Source organism: Cavia porcellus, unplaced genomic scaffold (genome assembly GCF_034190915.1).
Source record: "Cavia porcellus strain 051 isolate PalLab524CR breed Dunkin Hartley unplaced genomic scaffold, mCavPor4.1 scaffold_6, whole genome shotgun sequence".
Classification (NCBI taxonomy): domain Eukaryota; kingdom Metazoa; phylum Chordata; class Mammalia; order Rodentia; family Caviidae; genus Cavia; species Cavia porcellus.
Genome location: NW_026947489.1, coordinates 29817923 through 29835202, shown reverse-complemented (window position 1 = coordinate 29835202; position 17280 = coordinate 29817923).

Sequence of the window (17280 nt, the reverse complement as noted above, 5' to 3'; positions counted from 1 at the left end):
CTTTTCAGTCCATACATGTGTACCGGGTTTTTTGACTTTCCTAGAGTAAACACATCCATAAGTACCTCAGTTTAAAAATGTACTTAAGCTTTCTGTACACTGATGATAATGTTTTCCAAAACAGCCACATGTGGGTCAGCACATGTCACACGTTATCTTTCTAATAGAAACACACAGAGTCTCACACACACACACACACACACACACACACACACGCACATGCACACAGAGGCTGTCCCTGGGAGGACACACAGGGTCTTGCATCTCTGGGGACTGGAAGACAGGAAAGTGAGAGATACTCTTTTTGCCACCTACCCTTTATGTCTTCTAGTTTTTGTCAACATCACTACATACTGTTTAATCAAAAATAAAATATTTTTCAACACAACATAAAAAATAAAGCCTTGCTATTCTAGTACAATTATATACTTTCCAAAGTGAATCTGAAATATATGAGTGGTGATGTGAGGGTATATTGACAGGCTCAGGGAAGATTTTGGTTTAAAATGATATCTTTCTACTAAGTTCTTCTGTTAAAGTTTAGAGTTTTGGCTTAAGGTATTTCGAGTTACAGGCATGATCAAAATACATGCTGAATGTTTAATTTTTTTTTTTTGTCTTTTTCCTTTTTATCGGTACTGGGGATCGAACTCACGACTGCCTGCTTGCAAGGTAGGCGCTTTTGCCGCTGAGCTAAATCTCCAGCCCCAATGTTTAAATTTTTTAATAGACAAAAATCGAAGTGAAGCTTTTGTAAATGGGGAGGGGAAGAAGGGTTGAAGGGAGAGGAGAAGGAGGATGGGAAAAACAAAAATCAGGACATGCTGCACATGGGGGCTGGGGATTTAGCTCAGTGGCATAAGCACCTGCCTTGCAAGCAGGCAGTCGTGAGTTCGATCCCTGGTACCGATAAAAAGGAAAAAGACAAAAAAAAAAAAAAAAAGACATGCTGCACACAGGTACATATTCCCCATGATGAATGTGACCAGTGTGTATGACAAATATGTGTAATAAAAACACAAGGTTCTGGGGCTGGGGATTTAGCTCAGCGGCATAAGCGCCTGCCTTGCAAGCAGGCAGTAGTGAGTTTGATCCCTGGTACTGATAAAAACGAAAAAGACAAAAAAAAAAAAAAAAAAAACTTCTAAATAGCTATTACAGTAAACAACACGTGGCCTTTCATCCCCCTCAGAATGCTCCTGCTTGCTTTCAACATTTATTGCATCATTCTGCCACTTGCTGAAGCAGATCCAGAAGTCCTCTTGTGTGTCTGTACAAGATGTGAGCCAGAATACAGCAAATGCTGCTGCCGAGCACAGAAAGGCAGTGCTGCTGCGCGGGTTTGAAGGGAAGCAATTTAATACAGGACAGATCATTTATAGGATTATTTTATAATGTTCATCCAAAGAGTCAAATGCAAAAGGATGCAGATCTGTCCACACAGGGAGACCCAGAGAATCCAGCTGAGAGCCTGGATCCCAACGGCAATGTCCTGCACAAGTCCAACAGAAGACCTAGAGTCCACAACAATCTCTCACATATGTGTGCATCAAGAATCTGCACTAGGAAGTAAGCACGTCTGTATCAAAGATCTGCGCTGGGAAGGTCCAAGGTCAGAGATGGAAGCTAGAAAGTCTGTGCCAGTAGGATGAAGGATCTGTGTCAGCAGGCTGAGGGATCTGCACTGGAGCCAGGAAGCAACGCTCAAAGCAAAGACCAGAGCTCCCCAGAAAAGGACCACAGCCACCCTCAGCAATAGCAAGGTCCTGAGCTCCTCCGAGAATGAAAAGAACCCAGTTCATATCAGCAAAACCAACATGACACGATTTTCCAGGAGAATCAACAGCACCATCTTCCCCTCCAATTCTCTTTTTATGCTGTTGGCACCAATCCTCAGGTGGGCCTTCCACACCCAGCACCACACTGACTCAGGTCAGCTGGGTGTTTCAAATTGCTCATTAGTTAATCCACCACAGACAGGCTCGTAAAAACATTATGGTGTGTCCTTACCCACCTCGTTAATCAGATCTGGCAACACAATATGCAAGTACTGGGTTGTCCCCAAAGTCAAAATGATCATGAAAGGGGAAGATTTGGAATCAGTTCAGGGTATTGAAGCCGCCACAACAGCTCGACCAATGAAACTCATGGAAAAAAAAAAAAAAAGACTCTTGGAACCGCTTCAGAGAGCGGCAAGTGTGTTCAAAGCAAAGAGGAGTACTTGAAGGAGAATTAATGATAGTGCGTGTTTTACTATAATAAGTTGGTACGGGGTCTTGCTACATAGTTCAGGCTGGTCTTGAATTCACTATGCAGCTCATGTTGGCCTCAACCCTACGCTGATTCTCCTACCTCGAAATCCTGACTTTTGGGATTATACGCATGTGCCAATACACCCACTTGTGACACATAGTTTTGGTACTACATTTTTAAAAATTTAAACATTCCCTGTGCTTTTTCAAAATCATACCTTATAGTTGATCTCATTCCTTTTTAGTTTATCTTTGTGGTGCTGGGAATTGAACCCAGGGCCTTATATAAACTAAGCAGGTGCTCTACCACTGAGCTGCACCCCTGGACAACCTCATTCTTTTTAAAGACTTCGGATAGAGGTTCTATATATGACCCAGACAGAGATCTCTGTTCTGATTTCATGGAGTCTCCCCTACCAGCTTTTCAAGATTGCCTTTTAATTTTTAAAAATTTGTAGCTTCTAAAAGGTGAATAAGAATTATTAAAATACAAACACAAAATTCACAAAAGGCAAAATACAAAGAGTGTGTTGACACATGAAAAACATTCAATCTCAACAGTAAAAAAATCAAACAAAAATAAAAGTGTTATTCAATTAGGGATTTAGCAGAGTCTGGTGAAACGTGCATATATTTACACCACCAGCTAAAATACAAACCAGTCCAGCCCTTTATGGAGCATTATTATGCCAGTTCACACAATCATTAAAAATAGTAATGTCTGAACAGCAGGTAGTTTGTCCTGAAGAAATTTTTCCAAAGAAGAAAAACTCTAAAGATCTTTAAGAGAGAAGATCTTTGTTAGAGATGTATCTATCTGAGTTGGTCCATTGGGGTTGCAATAACAAAATGCCTTAAATTGGTGGTTTAAACAATAAGCATTTGTTTTTCACAGTCTTGGAGACTGGAAGTCTTAGATTAGGGTGACAGCAGATCAGGTTCTGGGGAGGGTTCTCTTTGGATTTCACACTATTTATTTATTTATTTATTTTTACCTTTTTGAGACAGGGTTTCACTATGTAGTTCAGGATAGCCTTGAACTCACTTGTAGCCCAGGCTGGCTTTGAACTCACAGTAATATTCCTGCCTCAGCCTCCCGAGTGCTGGGATTATAGGCATGCACCACCACGCCCAGCTCCCACACTGTCAATTTCTACTGTGTCCACCCATGGTCAAGAGAGAGCTGATTGGTTCTCTGGATTCTTTTAACAGGGCACTAATCCTTTCAGAAGGGACCCCTTCTCATGCCTTAATTACCTCCCCAAAGTAGTTTGCCTCAATACCATCATGTGGGATTAGTGTCTCAACATGAATTTGGCGGGGGGGGGGCACAAATATTCAGTCCTTCGCAACAGCATGTGAAAAAGTGACAGCCTAGAAAGAATTATGGTCTTGGAATCAAGGTCTAGGCATGAGGGAACATTTGTATCTGTCACTCGGTATCTGTGTGGTCCTGGGTAAGGAACTTGATCCTCTTGAGCAGGGTGGATAGAGGGGAATCAAGTTGGGAAAGTTCATATGGGGCCAGATTGTGGAGGATCCTAACTATTAAGCCAAAGACTTGCAGCTCCATGCAATCAGCAAGGGAAAGATTACAGGTTTTTTTTTTTTTTTTTTTTTTTTTTTTTTGTCTGTACCAGGATCGAACTCACAACCATGCACTTGCAAGGCAGGTGCTTATACCGCTGAGCTAAATCTCCAGCCCCTCATTACGGGTATTTGATCAGAGCTGTGCATCAGGAAGATTAACTGGACAGCGCCATGCAAACGAATGGAAAACAGGAGGAGAAGGCAAAGGTGGAGAAGCCAGTCAGCTTCTCCTGGAGTCGGCATGAGAGGTGATGATTAATTAAATGCAACTGCTCACATCGTGCATCTTGTGGGTGATGAGCCATTATCACAAATCCCCGGCCTCTCCATAACATCTGTTTTATAGTCTGCACTGAGCAGAAATAGGACAGAATAATACTTTATATTTCTAAAGCCCTTTACAGTTCAAAAGGTGCCTTCATGTGCATTATCTCATTTGATCTTCTACAGTGTTTATAAACTGATATTTGTGAAGAACTTTTCTTAGATCCTCAAATCTGACTCTTGAGTTTGTCGTTTCCAGGGTGCCCCCCTTCTCCCCTCAGCCGCTATCCGTTTTGTCTTTCCATGCTTCACGGCTCTTTAGTCCATTTCAATGCAGGAAAAAAAAAAAAAGCAGGCTGAAAGCAAGCACGCCAGGCTCCTTGCTTGAGCCCCTCTAAAGGCGGGCGGGTCTCCCATGTGCTGCGTTCAGTGTATTTGCTCGACTTAAGCATTCATTCATCTTTCCCTGGTCACAGTGGAGTTTCAAGGGTCCTACCTTCTGCTTTTCCCAAGACACTGCATACAAGTGACAGCCCACAGCGGCGTTGCTTTCCCTCCCCACTCTCCAGCTCCAGTGCCTTCCCCATCCCAAGTCACACAGCCCCAGACCTGGGGCGAGGGGACCCACTGGGGAGGCCTGGACTCCACCGCGATGGAGGCTTCCTCCCTAGCTGGGGCTTCCACAGGCACTAATGAGCAGGGCTGAGTGGTAATTAAGTCTATGCTCAGCTCCACAGCACAGCACAGCTGCAGTGGCCAGGAGAAGAGGTGGAGAAAAAAAAGATGCCCTTGGCCCTCCCTTTCCCCCGGAGCCCACTCTCCAGCTTCTCCTAGTGCAGCACTAGGAGGTAGTTGGAAAAGCCATGGGGCAAAGGATCAACCACAGAAGACAGCTGGCCAGCTCCAGCCATTCCCCCAGGGCGGGCGAGTGCCACTGGTTCCCTCAGAGGTGAGAGGTTCCCTGCCTTGCAACTAGTCTGGCACTGAGTGGGCTGAAGGATGAAGCTTTGATTGTTCACAGACAGGGGCACAACATATACCACCAGCCAGCATCCCACTGTCCCTGAAGAGTCGGGGATCCCCTCCAGCTCACACTGCAGACCAAGGGCCTCTTTGGTGAGGGCCAACAGCATTAACAAATACTCACTGAGTGATACTGAGCTGCACCCTAGAGGTCTTCAGGTCAGCGGGACCCAGTCCATTCTTTTCCTCCTCCTCCTTCTCTTCTTCTTCTTCCTCCTCCTCCTCCTTGTCCTTTTCCATTTCCTCTTTCTCCTTTTTGGTTTTTTTTTTTTTTTGATACAGGGTCTCACTGTGAAGGGGAGGCTGGCCTTAACCCACTAGCGTAGGCTGGCAATCTTCTTGCCTCAGCCTTCTTAGTGCTGGGATTACAGGCATATGCCACCACACTGAGCTCCAGTCTCTTCTAGAAAATGAATGCTCCATGAGGACTGCTGTAATAATGGTAAGAAAAAGTCCCATAGGACCCCAGAGTTGCCTAGGGTTCACTGAGAAGCACTTTACTCTAGTGGTGGCATTTTAGTTGAGGCTTGAAGTAGAAAAGGAAGTCACAAAAAAAAAAAAGTTTTGGGCAAAGAGCAATGACACAGATCATGAAATAGTGGTGGCAGCCAACAGATGTGACAGCGCCTGGCTCAGAGCATATGTGGAGAGGGAAGGGGTGGCTTCTAGTGAAGCCATCAGAAGTCAAGATCTGGCAGGAGCAGTTGCTAGGGTAACCCACATTTCATGGGCCCCAAAATGCTCCTAAATTTCATCCTGTGGAATCTCTCAGAGCTGTCCCAGCCCCAGGTGCTGAGCTGGAGAGAGAGATCAGAGCTGGATTGAGGACCTGACAGGAAAAAGGCGATCTGGGGAAGGAACTCGGGCAAAACAAAAACAGAAGTAACAAAGCAGTGGGGTCAAGTCCATTTCTGCAGAGAAGTGACCACTTCCAGGGGAGATAAATAGTTGATACGTGAGTCCTGAGGCTCAGGGACTGGGTTGTCGTGGTACCAGCAGCCTCTCCTCCTCTGCACATTACTTCCTGGGGCACAGGTGCCTCCAAGTTCCTAGAACTTGGAGAAGAGGCAGGAGGGCTCTGTAAGGGTAGAACTAGAGAATGACAAACATCAACTCAGAAAGACCCGAAGCATGTAACTCGTGAATCAGAGAAAGAAAGGCCAGATACAAAGGGCTAGATCTCCAGTAGTTTTGGGACCGCTGTCAAATTGCTCTTCTGAAATGTGCAAACTTAGGCCTCCTGACTTTATTGTCTCTTCCCTCCAGTGATCCTCTTCCTGAATGGCATGAAGGCAGTTCTCAGAAGGACTTGGGTCTCTGCGCTGTATTTAAATAGCCTGTGCTGCTGGTGTGTTGTCACCCCCACCTCTTTAGCTGGCAAGTGTCCCCTTCATGTCTTCCTTGAACCTAGATTCTCAGTAACCCACCAGATCTATTTTCCATTCTGATTCTGTGGTTTTATTTACATCGCAATGTGATCTCTGGAAATGGACCCATAGGTGAGCTGTGGTCTCCATGGAGCTAACCAGCACCTTTTTGTCTCTCCCTTGAGGGGGCACAGGGCACAGGTGGGCACCTCCCCCTGGTGCCTGGTGGAGAGAACCAAGTGTCTCACTGGTGAGTACAGAGGAGGATCTGGGAGACCCAGCCCCTTCACACTCAGGTAGGAGCCACTTGGGCTCCCTATCTTGTGCTCTTATCAAAGAAGTAGCTATAGGGCCCAGGCCTGTCTCTCCCCTGACCTGGGAGGAATGAGGAATAATGAGAGGAAACTTCACAGCCAGGGGGCAGTGGGTGAGGATTGTAATGTTTTTTATTTTGAGTGTCTTTCTTTGAACTTTTGCATTTATAATACCTCTAATTTTTAAAAGAATTGGCTGGCCCATGTTATTTGAGCATATTTTCCTTAGAGCCATAAAAGGCTTTTGCAATAGGAAAAGGTGACATTTGATCTGAAGGAGTCTGGGGGCGCTCTGAGTGTGGGGAGATGACCTTTAATACCCACACACCAGAGTTGCAGCTGGCAAGGCCAGAGCTGAGCCCCCAGGAAGGTCGCCCCCTGCTCTTCTCCAGTCAGTTTGCAACGGGAGCAGGAGTGTACATTCAGGCTTCCCAGAACCCCTCTGTCCTCTCACCCAGGCTCAGAAGCCCTGATGTCTGGGCTACAGGGAAGCAGTTGTTGGTGTTTCTCCCCAGCTCCCACTCAAACCTGACACCCACAGAAAGGTCAAACCTGTGGGGTGGAACACAACTCCCTTCTGGCCCTCCATGGCTGTTACCATGGCAACATCTGCACTGGAAATGTCCTCAGCCACTTCTGCTCTGCACTTTGGGTGACTGTCCTAGGCTCCATACTCAGAAAAGCCATTCCTGCCAGGGGTTCCATAGTTGCAGGGCCTCTGGGAATACAGACAGAGACAGGAAAAACCAAAGACTCAGTTAGAGGCACACCCACAACTGAGCACTTTCAGAGGCACGGATAAACAAAGCAACAGTGTGAGGTGGAAATAAGAAAAGGAGACAAAGGGAGGCACAGGGGATCCTTGGCAACCTAGAAAGAAAACCCCAGAGTGAAAGAGTAACAGGGAGGATTGTGAGGAAGGAAGGGAGGAGAGTCAGAGACCAGACGGTGTGAGGGAACACACACACACACACACACACACACACACACACACACACTCCTCCTTCACCCCAGAAGGTGAAATGGGCAGCAGGATACTAAGCTGGGATGATTTCCACAAAGAGAGAGAGAGAAAACTTAGGAAGTAGAGTGTGAACAATGCTGGGGATTTAGCTCAGCGGCATAAGCACCTGCCTTGCAAGCACATGGTCGTGAGTTTGATCCCTGGTACCGATAAAAAAAAAAAAAGATTAAAAAAAAAAAGAGTGTGAACATCAGGAGGCCCCTAGAGGTGATTAACACGAAGGGAGGAGACAGGTGTGGAGACGGCTAGTGCCAGCCAGGTGTGGGGTTCCCAGGAGAGAGCTCTGATTTAGGCAGAGCAGAGCGGAGCGGAAGTCACAGGCGTGCTGGACTTGCTGGGTGACCCTTGGGCCTGGCTAGAATTCCTGCTACCTACATTAGAGCTATGAGTTATCATCTTTGAAATGTCTCCCGAGTCTCTCTCAAAGTCCTTGAATTCTTTTTTTTTTTTAATTGGTACCAGGGATCGAACTCACAACCGCCTGCTTACAAGGCAGGTGTTTATGCTGCTGAGCTAAATCCCCAGCCCCTCTTTGAATTCATGGTTGCATTTTCCTCTTAGACAATAATCAGACCATCAGCATAGGAAACCTGTTTTGACTCTGACTATAATGTAGGAGGAACAATAGAGTCAGAGCCCCTAATGTTACCAAAACACTGCCCTGGCGACCTCAACCCAGATGGCCTGGAAGGGTAACTGGGCCCAGAAGAGAGACTCGAACCCAAGAGAGTTATGGGTGGGCATTTGGGGTAGGTTCTCCTGGAGCCCACCTGGGCCACCAGGGCTGCCCCGTCCTGCAAGGCGGTTCCTAGACCGTGACGATGTCACTGATGCTCCTCGTCTTCCACCTACACCTGCAGCTGCAGTGGGCCATTCTAGGCACACTCACGGAGTCCTGCCTCCTCTAAGCCTGAGGTGTTTTTCATCCCCTGTAGGGACTCTGGAAGTGGTAAGGACTTCACACCCCTTCACATCCTTGAAGGGCATTGAGAGAACTCTATGCACTCACTGGGGAAATTCTGGACTGCTATGACAGTTTTGACGTCTCAGAGTGATCCGCGTGGGACTGAGCCCTAACTATCCACAGCGGGCCCACTTGGTGTACCTTTCCCTGTCTCATTCTCCTTGCTCCCTTCTCTTGTCCACCTGCTAAAATAAACGTTCAAGTTCTTGTCTCGCAGGAGAATTTAGAGATCATAAAACAGCACAAGAGATTTCCCTGGCCCTTCCCAGCCCGAGTCTGTCCTGCAGACTATCTGAGTCTGCTCTGCCTCTGGTGTTGGCTGGATGCGATCCTTGTGTGAACAGCTTATCATCATCTAGTGGAGGAAAAGAGAGCTCACCAGCTCTCTCCTCCCAGACACCGGGACACCATCACAGCTTTCTAGAAGCAAACCTCAGAGGTCTCCAGGGGCAACCTCTGACTTTTAGCCTTATTTGTGCCTTGTTCGTTTTAGCTTTTTGGGTTTTTTTTTTTTTCTTTTCTTCTTTTTTTTTTCCTTTTTATCCTTGAAATAAAATGGATTTGGAAAAAATTAAAATGAAAATGATTGTGGGGGATGTTTTAGCTTTTTTTTTTTTTTTTGTCTTTTTCCTTTTTACCGGTACTGGGGATCAAACTCACAATTGCCTGCTTGGCAGGCACTTATGCCACTGAGCTAAATCCCCAGCCCGATGTTTTAGCTTTTTGAGACAGGGTCTCATTATGTAGTTCAGGCTGGCTTTGACCTTACTATGTTGTTCCAGCTGGCCTCAAACTCATGATGATCCTCCTGCCTCCCAAGTGCTAGGTCTCATCCTTTTTTTTTTTTTTTTTTTTATTAGTACATGTTTCCAGTACATGTGGAAGGTTAGTACATGCACATAACATATTGATCACTTTTTAACCACAGACTTTTGTAACTAGAAAGGACTTTAGTACTAATCTGAGCCAACTTTCTACTTAGTATAAGAATTCCCTTTACAACTCTGACACCTGATTAACCCCTCCAGTGAGGAGAACTCAACCTTTATACAGCCCTGTTTGCTTCTGTACAGTTATTAGAAAGTTTTGCCAGGCATGCTGATAATCCCAGCCTTCAGGAGGCTGAGGCAAGAAGATTGTTGTGAGTTCAAGGCTAGCCTGACTACAAAGTGAGCTTCAAGGCCAGCCTGAACTGCACAGTTGAAACTCTGTCTCAAAAAAGATACAAAAAAAAATTAAGGAACTAGTCTCTGGACACTTTCCCCACTGGTCCTAGTTTGTCCTTTTTACTTCATTGTCTTATTTCTCTACCCAAAACTCCTCCAAATATTCCAAATTGAACCATCTCTCTATTATATCTCGTCTTTTCCAGGCAAAATAATCTTGTTGCTTTGCCTCTACTTTAAATGACTTGATCTCCTGAACACCCTTGCTGGGGACCCCTGCCCTAGAGAGCATTGTATTTGTCAGAGTTCCTCTCACAGTGTGTGACCAGATGATGCTTGCAGAGTTATGTGGCCAGGACAGAGTGTATTTGTGCAAAATTATGGTTCCATATACATCTCCAGTATTGACTCCTAGCACTGTAAGTTTATCTAAAAAGGACATAAGATCAAAGAACCAAAACTAGTTTTAGAGGAGATCTGTTCTCTAAAATGCTCATTAGCTCTCAGTAATCACCGATCCTCTTTGTATATGTGTACATACATGATCCTTCTCATCCTCCCCTACCTTTCTTCCCTTTTCCTACTTTTTCCATCTTGTAAAGGTATTGGGTCCTGTCCTAGATCCCCGATCTCTCAAACGAGTGTATGGCGGAGGTTAAATTATTTTTTATTTATTTATTTATTTTTTGTCTTTTTCATTTTTATCGGTACCGGGGATCGAATTCACGATCACCTGCTTGCAAGGCAGTGCTTATGCCGCTGAGCTAAACCCCCAGCCCCTGGTGGAGGTTAAACTAAAAAAAACACAAATCATATGATTTTTAGGGCTCCAGGAGAGTCAAACCCTTTAATTAAGCTTGAGGCTTCGAGGGAAGAGACAAAGGATTTTCTGGGTCAGTGCATTATAGGACCAAGGACAAAGGGCGGAGAAACTGAGGAAAGTGCAGGCAATGAGCAGGACCTTGGGAATCACTTCAAGGACATCTCCAAGTCATGAATCAAGTCAATTCAGTAGCACTGTCTTATCATGAAGACATGATAGAAGTGAGACTGTAGGAGTAATCTTTGCAGCTGCAGTCTCTACCTTGTTAATTGGGGTTGGAGCCAGTGTCCGCAGCTGTGGCCTTATCTTGCCCTTTGCGGTATCTCTGGCCTCACAGACCACTACAGGCCTCAGCCAGGACCAGTGATTCATAGAGGTCCACTTACTATGAATCAGCTCCCGTCGCCAGGCAAGGGGCCTAGGCCTAGGACAGACTCACAGACAAACATAGAAAACCAATTAATAAAACTTAAATCTTGCTCAGAGCCACTTCGTAGTGGTCTCCAACATAAAGGAGTCTTTTTCTGTACTGGGGATTGAATACAGGACTTCACACATGCCGGCAACTGTTCTACCACGGAGCTATGTCCCTAGCCCTAAAGAATGAATGTTAATAAAAGCAGGTTAGCGCAATAAGAAGAAAAAGTCAGTTTGAGAAGAGCAAACCTTTTCTTCAGAACACATGACAGGGCCAGGGATATGACTCAGTGGCACAGTGCCTGCCTGGCAAGCACAGGGTCTTGATTTTGATTCCGGGTACCAAAAAAAAAAAAAAAAAAAAAAGAACCGCCATGGACTTTTAGACATCCACTGAGGGCTTTGGAATCTGAGGCTGTGCAGGCCCACTGTTCCTCATGATGGCCTGTATGAGGTGGTGTGGTGCAGAGGAGAGCACAGGTTGGAGGTTGACCTCCCCAGTCCCACACTGCCACTTGCTAACTGCACTGCTCCTTTGGGTGGCTTAACAGATGCAGGTCAGACCCACAGGTGCCAGGCTGCACTCACCCCCCTCCCTCACTCTCCATGTGTCACCGAGTGCCAGTGCTCCTCATATCCACATCCTCCTTTATGTAGCCAGCATCTCTTCACATGCTTCGCCAGCCCCATTTCTCCTTTCTTCACCTTCTGGACTGACATCACACATACGTTAGGCTGTGACTCTCCCTCGGAACAGCTCTTGGAATGTTGCCTTAGTCTCATTTCCTCTCCCTCCTTCTCCAACTCCATTTTCTGTTTGTGTTTCAGTACAGGTGATTTTTATTGACCACGACCTATCTTCACGTTCTCTGGTTCTTTCCTCTGCCGGACCTAGCTACTGAAAAGCCCACTAGAGCAATGAATCACTGACATCTGATCTTGCTGACGTCGTTTCGTGCATCTGACACCCCTGAGATCATGTTTGCAGCATTTTCATTTAATTTTCTTTTCATTTCCATGTCTCTGCTGAAAGTTCCTATCTGGTCATGCAAGTCACCCCATTTCCCCACCAGACTAGCATATTGATTATAATTATATAATTATAATAATTTTTGTCTTTTTGTGTTTTGTAACTTATTTTACAGTGTGCCCACAGTGTGTAGAGCAGCAGGTACTGAGGTGTTGGTATTTAACTTGGAAGCGGATGGGTCTCTGTCACTTCCATCAGTCTAGGGGGATGGAGGCCTAGTCAGTCTTATCAGGAATCGGGCAGGGCTTGGGACCATTGTTACTCTATAATCTTCAATGTACTGGACTTCTAGTGGGGCCCTCAGAGTGGGGCAGGGCCACCAGGGACTTCCTCAGTCTCCTGACCCACCCTCCCTTTCCAGCCATCCCTGTATGCTACCCCACAGGCAGCAGGAAATAGTTGTTGCTTGTTAGGTGATGCTGGGCATGCACAGGGGCAGGGCAGGGTCAGGTCTCTGTTGCTGTGGCTAATCTTCAAGGTCTAAGCAGGTTCTATGCTCCTGAGTGTCAGGAATCCAGGCTTTCCTGGTGCTTCTGCTCTTCTTCCCGATGGCAGCCAAAATCTGCCTCATGTCTGGAATTGGTTCTGGGTGGGCTAGTCCCACCCTCTCCCCCAACAGAGACATTTGCTTGCAACCTGAGCCCAAGACAATTTCCTGCTCCTGCTTCTAGGGTTGAGGGATTTCCCTTCTGTTTTCCCCAGAATTACTGGATATGCGCCTGTGTTCAAGAAAGCTTGTATTGCTCCTTAGGAGTTGAGAGATCTTGCTTTTGCTTCTCTCCCTGAAGCAAGGGATTTTTGCCTCTCCTCCAGCAGCTTTTAAGAAGAGACAAGGACTACAGAAGTCATTGAGACCTTGTTTTACTGATTGATTTTTTTGGTGATACTGGGGCCTACACTCAGGGCCTGTGGCCTGAGGTATCCCAGCCCAGCCATTTTTTACTTTTGATTTTGAAACAGGGTCTCACTAAGTTACTGAATTTCCCAGGAAAGGTTTGAATTTGTGATTTTCCTTCATCAGCCTCCCAGAATACTAAATCTACAGCCCTGCCCTATCAGGCCTGGCAGCAGTTAACTGTTCGTTGTTTTGGTGCTGGGGATTGAACCCATAGCCTTGTGTATGCAAGGCAAGAATTCTACCACTGAGTCACATCCCCAGCCTACAGTTAAGGCTTTTTGCAGCTTTCACCCCTCAGCTGCCTTGGTCAGCTCCTACACTGTAGAAGACCCAGTGGACAGCTTTCCTTGAATGCAGAACTATTACCTCTGCATTAAATTGGACTCTGTCTCTATGTACTGATATATAGAGAGCTGGCTATGCTATTTCCTTCTCCCTTCAATTGGCTTTAAGCAATCAAATAAGGCTAACTGAGGTACTGATACGTAATCCTTGAGGCCAGTTGACGGCTCCCTGTTTCCTCAAGTTGTGTTCTCCATAAATGGTTGAGCACAGCAGGATGGCAGAGCCATATAGCTCCAGGAATGTCAACTAAATATGAACCTCAACTTAAGAGGCTATGATTTTCCAGGACGCAAAGTTTACATATCAGAAACCAAAGCAACAGCCTCTTAAATCATTCAAATGCTACCCTAATTGAGTTATGCAAACTGGTCCTTTTGCATATCCTTCTCCCCGTGTACTGCAGAGGTGCTTGCTCTCCATCTGACCAAAGCTCAGCTCACCTTGCTCATGTAATTCCTGCCATCCTCACTGTCACTCATTCTCAAGTCACTCCCTTCTGCACAAGGTAATAAATCCTGGGGGAGGCATTGGATCAAGGACTTTGTTCCATGTATCCTCACCTGAAGTGGACTCAGGACTCCTTGGCTCCCTGTACATTTGAATGTGTTTTAGTGTCTTTATGCTCACTGTGGGTTGGTTGCATTGGAGGTGGTAGGTTGGAATTTGCCAAGATTCCAATAATATTTCAATGTGATTACAAATATAAATTTTCTGGATGAGGAGGATAGAATAATGAACTATAATATTTGAAATACAATATATAATATTGGGATTACAGTGTACAATATTGGGAATACCGCATGCTCACACCATGAGGAGGAAAGCTTGCTCCTGGCTCCCACCTGACTCCCACTTTCCCTTGTGAGCTGCAGGGGTACTTGTGAGGGCAAAAACCCTATGTCTAGAAGGATACCCAGCTACTCTAAATGAATGCAATGGGCCACATGCAGTCTTTAGATTTTTAACACTTTTGTGGGTTTCTTCTTGCCTGCTTGTGTAACAGTCACTGTATTTTTGCCAGAATTAAAGTCTTTTGTGTGTGCAGGAGTTTGGCTGTCCTTGGGCTGGCTTTACAGTACTTGGTTGCCTTGAGACCTCAGGTTTTTAAGGGCTCCAGAAGAGCTGCTTCTCGCTGTTAGGGTGTGAGTGACATTTTTCTTGAGCATTCTATATTCCAAGTGGTCACCGAAGTTCAACTAGTCACTGTCATCTTTCTCCAACAACTGTAACCATCTCACAATTGGGCCCTTGTGTCCCTATGCTGTAGCTAACATGAGCACTAAAATTCTATAACCATCAGACACTAAGGGGGCCTTCACAATAAAATACCTGAAATTAGCTACATAAAATCTGTTGTTGGATTTTGTTATGATGTTGGAGATGGAATCAAGGGCCTCATGCATGCTAGGCAAGCACTCTCCTACTGAGCTACATCCTCAGCCCCTTTTATATTATAGTTTGAGATAGGGTCTTGCCAAGTTGCCCAGGATTGGCTCAAGCTTGCCATCTTCCTTCCTCAGCCTCCCAAGTAACTGGGATTTCAGTCGTGTGCCACCGTGCCCAACTAAATTCTGAAGCCTTGGTCAAGGTTATTGGTTATCTGTTGTAACAAATCAAACCTAATTTAATGGTTTAAGTTATGACATTTACTTTGCTCATGAATGTGCATAGTTTTGCAGAAACCACTTGTCTTCATTCTCCTTGGTGTTAGTGGAGCAGGCTTGAAGGTTAGGACTAAAGTCTTGTGAGTGGGGGGAGAGAAAAAGAGAGGGAAGGAGATCAAGCAGATGGAGAGCTGTTATGGCCTTGCCTCAGAAGTCGCATTACTTGTGCTGTACTCTATTGTCAAGACAGTTGCATAGGTCTGCCAGGTTCAAAGGGAGGGAATATTGACCAACATCTCAATGGAAGAGATCACATCACAGTGTAACAGGAATGTATGAGATGTGATATATGGATGTGGCTATCATTGGAAACTACTATTCACTATGCATGCTTATATCTGTCGTATAGTATTGAAAAAATAAAATAAATCAAGTTAGATAATAAAAACTAAGATCCAGGCATGGTGGCACACATCTGCCCGGTACTCAGGAGACTGAGGCAAGAAGCTTGCCATGAGTTTGAGGCCAATCTTGGCTACATAGTGAGATCTTGTCTCAAAAGAACAAAAGAAAGTGAAAAAGAGAAGAGAAAAACTCAGAAGGAATTGCATCATTTCATGTAGACATATCACATATACAAGTGAAGAATTTGTATACCCCAATTAATTTACTCAGGTCAAGGCCACACAAGCCATAACAACTTCCTAAATATAAATCTGAGCTCATTGATGCCTCTTAAAACAGCCCATTCATTCCCTGTTTATTAATCCAACCTCACTCTTGCCGCTCTCTGTTCTCTATGTTCCACCACACTGAACCGCTGAGAGGCTCCAAACTTTCACTCTCTTTCGGTGCTTTCCACTCTGCTATTTGGTCCCATGGTCTCGGTCTTGCTTCCTCTCACTGCTACTCAGCTTCCCAGATGTCCCCTTCTCCTACCCGATCCTGACTGGCCCAGGGCTCTCACCCCTCCTTCCCAAGGGCTTCCAAGCATCCCCTCATGTTAACCAGGCAGGCCTTTTTGCCCCATCAGCTCTCTGTGCTGGGAGGCAGGTTTTGTTTTATTTACCACCACGCTCATGACAGGAATTCCACCGATATTGGTTAGATGAATCTCTGCCTTAATCAGCCCTCCCACAAACCTCTGAGCATCCTGTCTTGGATCTTACCAAAACAGGGCCAAAGCTGGTTGGGATAGTTTTCAAGAAAATTTTTCAAGAAAATGCTGGTTTTTGTCATGTAGCCGGGGTTCTTCTCAGCCTGGGAGACTCATCCCAAGGCAAGGCCAGAGGAAGTACACCTTCCGGCTTCTAGCAATTATCCTTTGGGCACCCTGCCTGGGAGGAGCACACCTTGCGACTGCAGGTGGGATGTTTACTTCTGTGCCTACGATGTGAGCTTATTCTGGAGCAGTTACTGGATAGAAGCCTGTGCTGCTCCTTCACTAATCTCTAGGTGATGAGACCGTATGCCAGAAGTGAACAGTGACAGTCACTTAGCTTACTGCCCTGGCTCCACCCCACCCTTCCCTAGGTGTACCCGGTCATCACTGCTTTGCTTTCGTTGGTAGTCACCCTTAGCTGGCTCTTGGCTTTGGCATGAAATATTGCTCTTTTGGTTCTAAGTTTCTGTCTCACTCAGGACATGAGGAAGGAAGGAAGGAAGGGGTGATAAGGCTCTCCCAATGCATAAATTTTACTGATTTGAAGACATTCTCGCTGGAGTTCCTTGGAGTCTTCAGGGCCAAAGGAAACAGATCAGCATTTTAGGTCAGTACTATTTTTCCTATTGTTAGTCCAACTATTGAAAAGGAACTGAACACAAAAAGGTCATTTGATCTATTCATAAACACACAATAAGCCACAAGACAAAGACAGCACCCAAGACTTTGGGTTTCAAGTTTAGTGCTACTTCAAGAGCCTAAAACAAATCTATATTAATGTTCGCTTTGAGAGCTAATAGCATACTTAGTTTTGGTAAATGGCATTTCATTTTTTTAGAACTATCACTTAAGATGTCACTTCTAAGTCAACGGAACCACAATTATAATGACCTGGGATTCCTGTCCCTCTCTAACAGTTGATATGGAAGGCAGCTGGAGGTCTGTGGGCTTCCCCTCACATCTCTAAGCCTTTCCTCCAAGTCAACACCACACCTTCTCATATGAAAATGCCCTTTGCTGAGGCAGTAAGGTAGGAA